The 9525-nt window shown below is 42.8% G+C and overlaps 1 long non-coding RNA gene across 2 annotated transcripts in view; it reads left to right on the forward strand.

The window, feature by feature from the left end:
- The window catches only part of LOC114486926 (uncharacterized), a 22414-nt gene extending 15622 nt beyond the window's left edge, over positions 1-6792 (forward strand). The window contains exon 3 of one of the 2 annotated variants that reach the window (XR_003681368.2): positions 6506-6791. This is a non-coding gene — a long non-coding RNA (uncharacterized lncRNA). Of the gene's footprint in view, positions 1-6505 lie in introns of both variants that reach the window. The other variant, XR_008618153.1, reaches the window with a different exon arrangement.
- The last annotated feature ends 2733 nt before the right edge of the window (positions 6793-9525 follow it).

The raw sequence follows: 9525 nt of genomic DNA on the forward strand, positions 1-9525 counted from the left end.
CGGGAGAGGCCCCACCGGTGAGAGGCCCGCGTACTGAAAAAAAAAAAAAAAAAAAAAAAAAAAATTTACTTTAAAATAAAGAGTTAATATTCTCCCCTAGAGGCCCATCCTGCTGATAAGCAACTTTCATTGCCTCTAGTCATCATCTCCCCACCTCTCCTCAGCCAGGCAGCAAAATGCAAACCCAGTTTATACTTTGCTGCTTAAAATCTGACAGTTTAGTATAAGTGTAGGCAGCATTATGTTTGGGAAAAATATGGGTTGAGGAGTCAGACTAGGATTCAGATCCAGGTTTTACCACCCATTGGTTGTGCAACATTGGTCTTCATTTTCCTCATCTGTATTATAAGTATGCATCAGAGGATTGAATGGCAAACTAATAACTGGAAATCATACAGTATATACCAGTTGTAAAATGACTTGCAGTTCCCCCCAAAGACTTGTAACGGTTTCTAATAGTAACATCTCTTCAACTTCCTCACGATAATGTGGCCTTCATGCTCATTGTGGTCTGACTCTCATACCTTTGTGCATCCTCACCCAGAATATTTCTGAAACCTTCTCTTAGGTTTAACTTCAGGCAGATTGCTCTACTTATCCATACATATCTTCATCCTAAAAAGTAACCGTCTCTCAGTTGGCCTCAGAGAATACACCCATGCAAAGATGTGTCACCCATGTAAAGAAGGTATTTGATTGGACAACTCAAAGGTATATTTTTTGATTCTGTGTGGCTCCCCTGAAATTCAGCCTAAATGACTTTGTTGACCTTAAGGGTCTTTACTTGAAATTGTACTTTCTTCCTAGCCTCCTTCCAGTTCAGGTCCCCCTGGATTGTCCTAGAACAGTTCCCCCTCTCAGCGTCTGCTTCTGGGGAGCCAATCTAAGTCACTTGTGTAATTCAAAACAATAAAAACAATCGATGCCTATTGGAGGATGAGGTGGATAACTTCTCACCTCAAACTTTTCACCCTCCATGGCTGTAAATTGATCAGAAGAAATGTCCAGGCACAACCCCATAACTTATGGGGCCTAGGAAAAAATGAACATGTGGGGTCCCTTGTTTGAAAAGCAGGAAAAAAAAAGTGGTGTTAGCAGGTTAAAATAGAAAACCTCCTCTTTTCCAAAGTCTCTCTCCCTCAGCTTGTCAGGTTGTTTTTTATTTGCTATAGACTATTCTAAGTAAAGAAAAATTTTAAATTTGCATTAATAGCATGAATTTTACCATCTATCTTTATAATGTACAATGTGAGTTTTAAGTGCAGCTATAAGAGCTTTTTGCTTGTATGCAAAATTACCAAAATTACACAATTTATACTTGGTAGATTGTACATGCGTATGTATTTTTTTTCTTACGCATACTGTGGAAATGCTGCACAAAACTAACTCAACTGTTTCACCTTCATTTCTCAACACATGTGATTTCTACCATGATTTCTACCTTCAGCTTAGTGTTGTGTAAAGAAAGAGTGAAAGCGAAAGGAACAGTGGGTTGCCTTGTCTTTCCCTTCCCTTCTGTGTCATCATTTTCAGTGTAACCAATTGGCTAATACAGAGAAGTAAAAGAGTGAGAAAGGGTATGGTAGTTTCCTTGGTCATTCATGTTTCTTAGAACACTAGGCACTTTCAGGCAATCCCTGTACCTCACCCCACCCCCTGCTTTGCTTGGATCCCTGAGCTCAAAGCCTATTGAGTTCCACTTCTCCAGAGATTAATTACCAACCCTTCAGGCAGGGAGTAGGGTGGGGATGCCATAGAAGAAGGAAGCTCTTTGGCTCTTCAGTGATGGGTGGAAACCAAGAATGGGAATCTAATTACCCAGATCTATAACCAATCCCTTGTTTTCAGCCCCATGCTTCCCTCATTCTCCCTTATTTCTTATTTGGTGTCTCCACGGCCCATCTCCTGGTGCTTTGTGGGAAATATTTAAAAACATTTTATTTGGAAATAATTGCAGGCTTACAAAAAAGTTACAAGAATTCATGTATTTTTAACGTGTTATCTCATTTAGTCTGTCTCTCTCTGTATTAATCTCCTTCCTGAATATTCTACAATGAGTTGCATATATCATTGTCCCTTTCCCTGAGTCCTTCAGAGCGTATTTCCAAGAGACTTCTTTACATACCCACATTAAATGTATCAACTTCAGGAAATCTAACATTAATAGATTTTACTCAATCTACTGCCTGTATTTCACATCTGTCAATTTACTCAGTAATGTCCTTTATAGCATTGTCTTTTCTGAAGTCCTGGATCCAGCAAATGTCACACAGGTATATAAATATCATGTCTCTGTGGTCTCTCAAGATTTAAAATCCCCAGCCTTTCTTTGTCTTTCAGGATATTGACATATTTAAGGAACACAGCTGATGGACCATTTGCATAGCCCTTTCTTCTCATATGGAAATTTTATTTTTTGAGCTTATCTACGTTTAATCTCTGCAGGACATTTGAGGAATGAAGTCCTGGGACCTTTTGGGTTTTTAGGGCCAGAGTCAGTCTGTAAATGCCAACACCAGAGATGCTAGCATGTGTGAGGGATTTTGCTAAGAGTCATCTTACGGTGAAGGGAGAATAGAGAAGGCAAGTCTTGAAGCTTAAGATCTTTGGAAGATGGAAACTGTAAAGAAGCTGATTTTGTGGGAGAAAACAGGCAAAGAAAAGCGCTTTCAACTCTTTTAAGTCTTCTTCATGTGGAGGGGAAAGGTGTGAGTGTCCTAAGCATGGCTGATTTGTTAAACTTAGGAGGAGAATTGAGGAAATCAAAGTGAGGAAATGATATGGTGCTTGATTGCAGCAGTGTAAGATCTTAATGACGCTGTAAACATCACAACCCCTCCCCAGCCCCAGCCCCAGGGGGGATGAGGGGAAGCCAGTTGATACAGAGATATCGGGGAGGCAGCTCTGAGCCTTGTTCATGCACTGCCCCCACAAAGAGGTGCTCATCGGTGACCTGCTTCCCCTCCGTCTCAATCCCAGTGAGGCTTGAGCAGCTGAATGAGTAACACAAGTGGGTGAAATGTGTGCAGGAACCTCAGCTGTCTCCTGCTGGGCACTGTAGCCCAGGTGAGGTGAGGGGTTAGTGTCCTCTCTCTCCTCTCGCTTCCTCCAACGGGAGGATGGCAGAGAATGAAGAGGGCAGAAGAAAGTCTTGGCAGAGCTGGGAGGGGAAGGAGGACATTCCAGGGTTGGGCAAGAAATCTTTACATATCGCCCAGTGGCACTCGGTCACTCTCCAGCTCCAGATGAGAGCTGGATTCAAAGCCATGGACATGAATTTTGCTTTCTGGTCTGGTCCAGCTCACTTGACTGCCCACCCTGTATAACCATGCAATAGCTGCACTGAAGCAGCTCAGGGACAAGAACATTATGTTGAAAACTACCACTGTTTTTGTCTTCCAGCTAGCATAGCCAGTGTCCAGGGGACACAGATCTGGTGGGTCTTAGATGAAGGTATGTGCTGTGGCAGGCATGTGCTCCAGCTATGCTGGGAGGGCCAGGGCAAAACCTAGAGGAGGATCTATTGTGCCTGGAGAGTTAACCTGTCTGGGGACCCATCTGAGCTCAACCTTGAGGTTTTCTGCTGGCTGGGTGTTTTCTCAGACTGGAGGCCCTCCATGGTACCTGCGTTGGTGACGTCACGTAGGACAAAGGGAACACCTATCTATTAGTGATGGGAGTGTTCGTGGTACAGCCACACAGAACCTGGGGGAAAATGAGACAAAGAGTGAGGGAAAGCTTGATGGGTGTTTGAGTCAGAAAGGATGAAAAGATGGAAGAAGGAAGAAGCAGGTGGATGGAATGGGAATGTTCCCTTCCTGCTTATTCCTGGGTCTCATCCTGCCTTCTCCTGCCCTCAACCCCCAGCCCCAAAGCCTGATTCAGGCCTCAAGGCATTGTGCCTGATTCAGAGCTGACCGGGTCATTGTGCAGCCCTTGGGTGCCATCCTGGCAGGGGTGTGAATGACTTTGTATGTGAACACAAGGCAGTATTGGCATGCATGCACGTTGTCAGGCAAGGCATTTCCGTGTCTTGGGAAAGTGATACTGGTGCCTTTTTCCAGCCATGTAGGATGACAACTTGTTAGATACTGTTCTTGATGCAAACGGTTTGCTCATCACAGTTAGGTTACCACCTTGTGGTCTTCATGAGCCTGGAGGAGCCGAAATAGGTGTCCTGCAGTACCCTCTTAGCTGATGTGGGCCCTGCCCTTTGTGCTGAGGGTTCAGGGGTCCTGGTCTCACTTTGGATCCCCACTCAGCCTGAAGTCAGAGAGTCCAGAGGCACCCAGTGCTTCTTCGCCCTCATCCCCATCTGTGTTATCTGGACGTAGCCTGGAAGGGCTGAGGGGAGCAACACCTCTCAAAGACTTCAGAGAGTGTGAGGCCACAAAGGACAAGGTTAGGGAGGCATGGGGGTTGCCTGTGAATGTGTGATAAAAGAAGCCACTGGCATCACCTTTCATTCCAGCTCTGTCCTTTACTCCCAGGGGGTGGAGAAGTTAGGGGCAGTGTGACTCCCCCAGCTTCCCCAGGCCACTCCCCTGCCCTAGCTTCTGGACTGTGGTCCTCGAAGAGCAACCTTTGGTTCCTATTGAGTAGGGCAGGCCTAGACAGCAAGCAAAGCCTTGAGTCTGAGAAAATGAATTTCTGATTTTGATTATCTGTTGAACAGTCCTGCATGTCTATCACCATGTGTGAGTTTTCCAACTCTCCAAAGTGCAGAGATCTCAGTGACCCACTAGGTAGAAAAGGCAGGACTAGAGACTTGGGGGATGAGCCTCCCATACCAGTAATCTCTTTCACATACTTAGGGATCAAGGACTTCTCACCAAAGGAGAGTTTGTGGCTTGAAAGAGCTCAGAGACTGACCTTTTTTTACATGGAAAGTCATTTCTGGATCCTGTATCTTTGGGTATCTCTATACACATGCAGGTGATGGAACAGTCAGACAGGATTTCTGTACTAAGAGGGCTAGTATGAGACAGTTCCAAATGGAGAGGGGGGGATTTGTCTAGGAGAGATGCCCCAGTTTTGCTCTGTTTTGGCACATTTTCCTCCTCTTCCCCAACTCCTGTCCATATGGCAACACATAAAAGCAGTAAAGCTCAGTGGCTGAATAATGGCAGGAAGATGAGGGCACTGGTACTAGGGAACATTTTCAAGTGCTTTGTTTCCACTTCCAGGGTTCACAGGTGGTTCAACCCAGGGACCATCATCCATTTGCTCAGAGTTGTACAGAGAGCACAAAGAGTTCTTCCTTAGCACGTATCACTGACATTAAACACAAGGGGAATGGGACTCCCTGGACTTATACACCACCAAGTCTCACACCCCACATCTCATGTCAGGGCAGCCAAAATGCATAAACTGGCTGCACCTTGAAGTAAAGAACACAGAACATCCTCAGAGCCCAGCTTCTTGGGCCACAGAGTTCTTTAAATTAGGAGGGACAAGTGGATGAATGTTCTAGATTGTCACTAGTTTTATGTCGAATCATATACTGAAGTCCATTCAAAGCTCTCTTTGTAGGAATTTTAAAAAATGGAAAATGTTTGCAGCTCTTGCTGCCTTTGGGGAAAATTACATACATGCATGCATATATACATACATACATACATGTATTCCCAGGATAAACCTTCACTTATGAAACTAACACCAACACGTAATCTGGTAAGAAGTGAATTCTAACTTCAGTATCTTTGCAGCATCCAGTTAAGAATACTGAAAACCTTAGAATCCCAGGATAGAGAGTTCAGCAAAGCAGCTGCCCAAAGATATTCAAGTCCTATGGATTGGGATTTTCTTCTTGTGGCAGATTGTATTTCCCCAAAATGAACATAGCAGTATTTCAAGTCCCACAATCTCTTCCAGAGCTTTGCTATTCTCTATTAAAATTTGGAGTCTATTTACCTTTCCCTTAAATTTGGGTGGGACTCTATGTCTGTCTCAGTGAATAGAATGCAGCAGATGTGAGTGTATTACTTTCTTAAGGCTGCCATAACAAAGTGTCTGGGTGTCTTAAACAACAGAAATTTATTCTCTTACAGTTTCTTAAGGTTGGAAGTCTGAAATAAAGATGTCAGCAAGGTTGAGTTTTTTTGAGAGCTCTGAGGGTACATCTGTCCCATGCCTCTTTCTTAGCTTCTGGTGGTTGCCAGAAATCCTTGGCATTCCTTAGTTTGTAAATGCATCATTTCAATCTATGCTTCTGTTGTCACTTGGCATTCTTCCTTACGTTTCCTGTGTCCAAATTTCCCTCTTCTTCTAAGGACAAAAGCCATTGGATTAGGGCCTAACCTAATCTAGTATGAGCTCATTTTAATTTTGTTATATCTGCAAAGACCCAATTTCCAAATAAGATCACATTCACAGGTACTAGGGGTTAGAACTTGAACATATCTTTTGAGAGGACACAGTTCAACCCACAACAGTGAGGTTAAGTGATTTCTAAGGTTAAATCATAAGAGGCAATCCAACTTCTGTCTGAATCTTTTTCTTTAAGGATGCTCACCTATGGAACCCAGCCACCATTTTGTGAGGAAGCCCAGGACACATGAAGAGACCACAGGCTGATTTTCTGGCTGACAGCCCCAGCTAAGGTTCCAGCCCACGGCTAGTATTAATAACCAGTCATGTAAATGAAGAGGCCTTCAGGTGACTCCAGTCTCAGCCTTTGAGCTGTACTAGCTGGTGCTGAGACGAACTGTTTCCATTGATCCCTGTCCAAATTGCAGATTCATGAGCAAAATAAATGTGGATGCTGTTTTAACCCACCGGGTTTTAGCATAGTTTGTTACACAGCATTTGATTACTGGAACACTACCCAGTGTCCACTGCCCTACCTGAGACATCAGGAGTCTTCTGTGGTAGGACAACCCTCTGTAATGAAACTGCTGCCTTGGGATCTGGCTGTGGGTTTCTTTGGGGTTCAACCATCCTTCTCTTAGGACGCAGTGGAAGCAGGTTGACTAGATATGTAGGCATTACCTGCTTCAGCCTGGCTTAAATAGAGATGTAGCCAAGAATTTAAAGTGTTTCATTACTGCCTTTGCTAGTGAGGAACTCCCACCCTCTGCAGTTCTAACCAGTGGCATTGAAGTATAGCTCTGACACTAGCTGTGGGATCTGAGCCAAATTACTTCAACTCTCCAAGCTTTAGTTAAAACCGGCATAATGATACTCATCTCCTTTATGTAAGTTTGCATTTCAATATCTGGCCCATTTTAAGTGTTCCATAAGAAATAGGTGACCGGGGACTTGCTGGTGGTCCAGTGGTAAAGAATCCGCCTTACAATGCAGGGGACGCGGGTTCAATCCCTTGTCAGGGAACTAAGATGCCACATGCCGCGGAGCAACTAAGCCTGCGTGCCACAACTACTGAGCTCGCACGCCTCAACTAGAGCCCGCGTGCTGCAAACTACAGAGCCCATGCGCTCTGGAGCCTATGGGCCACAACTATAAAGAGAAAACCCGCATGCCACTAGAGAGAACCCCACGCCCCACAATGAAGAGCCCGCATGCTTCAACGAAGATCCCCTTGTGCCACAACTAAGACCCGATGCAGCCAAAAATAAAAAATAAATAAATAAGTAATAAAATAAATCTTAAAAAAAACAAATAGGTGACTGTTTTGATTGACAGTTAAAAATTTTTCTTCTGTATAAAATAATCTCAATGGAGGTTATACAAATTTGTAAAACATATTCATACTTAGTAACCAACTGTAAGACTATACTACAGTTGGAATCACGATTCTTCAGCATCAAATAAGGGACAGTAAATATTTATTACAGCAACATAATCTTTGTTGCTACAGCTCACAAGGACATGTTTATTAAAATTGGTGGCACTAAGCCAAGACTGACTATTTAAGTTGCAAGAAAAAGGAAAGTCCATATCAAATGCTTGGGAAATTCTAACTAGTTTCTCTTCTCTGATGGCAAGATTTGTTCCCTATACTAGAAACACACATGGCATGAGACGTTGTGAATTTTGTGGGGGCGAGTTTGAAGACTCCAGGATTAGCTAGATTTGGGGGAAGCCCTTAGTTGATCCCAGAATCTCAAGTGGGAGCCAAGCTTAATGCTTCCAAGTCATGCTCTTTTTATACATGAGAGTCTATGTATTAATTGCTGGTAATTTTTATTCAGCCTTTTGCATACATCAGAGACTTGGACATTTTATGAGTTGTAAAATAAAATGTGAATTTCATCCATATAGCTTTCGGCAGAAAGAAGTTTCTTTCAACAAAGTGTGTTTAGTTTTGCTTCTTTTATTCTCATACATACCAGTGCTTACTAAAGGGAATCCATTCTTATTTATATTACTATCTTTTTTTTTAAAGATCCTTTCCACTTACTTTTTACAAAGCTAGGCTCTACTGGTAAATGCCTTTTTCTCCCTGCATTCTGTGGAAAGCATACAGACCCTAAATGCTAAGTGGAAAGCAACCAAAACCCAAACTTGCAACTCAGTGCACTTGAAAATGTGTAGCTGGTGTCAATTCTTTGTCTGGATCCTTGATTCTGTTGCCAGGTGGCAATGTTCCCTCACCAAAAGGATGGTTATTAGAGCCTACAGGTCCCTTTCTGAAACAGAAAGGAAAATACTGCCTTACTGACTCTTCATCAGCAACTTTTCAACCAGACTTCCTGGTTTCAGCCCACAAAGAGGCATCAGCACTGTCTGAAACTGCCAGGCTGGAATGATCAAAACAAAAATTTCTTCCTGCTAGCCACTGTACATTGCAAAACTGGGCAGTCTGTGGTATAAAGTGCCTGGTTGCTTCCAGTAATGATAAAAATCCACTCTAGGCAGGGACAAGGGTTATCCTAGGCCCTAGTAAACCAGTGATATAATCTTGTTTGTCCAGTGATTGGTGGTATAGTATTAAGTTCACAAAAGAGCTCTAGCATTGAGGTCACAGAACATCTGTATGTGGTGTGCCTACAAACTACTGAAGTTTCTTTTTAAAAAGGGAGTTTATTTCACTTCATTATCAGGCAGGGTTGCCAGATTCAGTAAATACAAATATGGGACAAACAGTTAGATTTGAATTTCAGATGAACAATTAATTTTTTTAAGTTAGGTTTATTGAGATATAATTTACACACAATAAAATTCACCCTTGTAGGTAAACAGATCTCTAAATGTTTACACATGTAAACATCATGTAACTACTACCACACTCAAGATATAGAATGTTTTCATCAGCCCAGAATTACTCCGTGCCCCTTTTCAGTCAGTCCCTCACTCACCCTCTACTACTGACAAGCACTGGTCAGATTTGTCATTAAACGCTTACCTCTTCTACAATGTCATATAAGTAGAATTATATAATATCAATATATAGCCTTTTGTGTCTGGCTTCTTTCATTTAACATAATACTTTTCAGATTCATCTATGTGGTTGTAGGTAACAGCAGTTGATTTTTTAAATTATTATTTTTTTTTTTTATTTTTTTGCGGTACGCGGACCTCTCACTGTTGCGGCCTCTCCCGTTGCGGAGCACAGGCTCCGGA

Source organism: Physeter macrocephalus, chromosome 9 (genome assembly GCF_002837175.3).
Source record: "Physeter macrocephalus isolate SW-GA chromosome 9, ASM283717v5, whole genome shotgun sequence".
NCBI lineage: Eukaryota > Metazoa > Chordata > Mammalia > Artiodactyla > Physeteridae > Physeter > Physeter macrocephalus.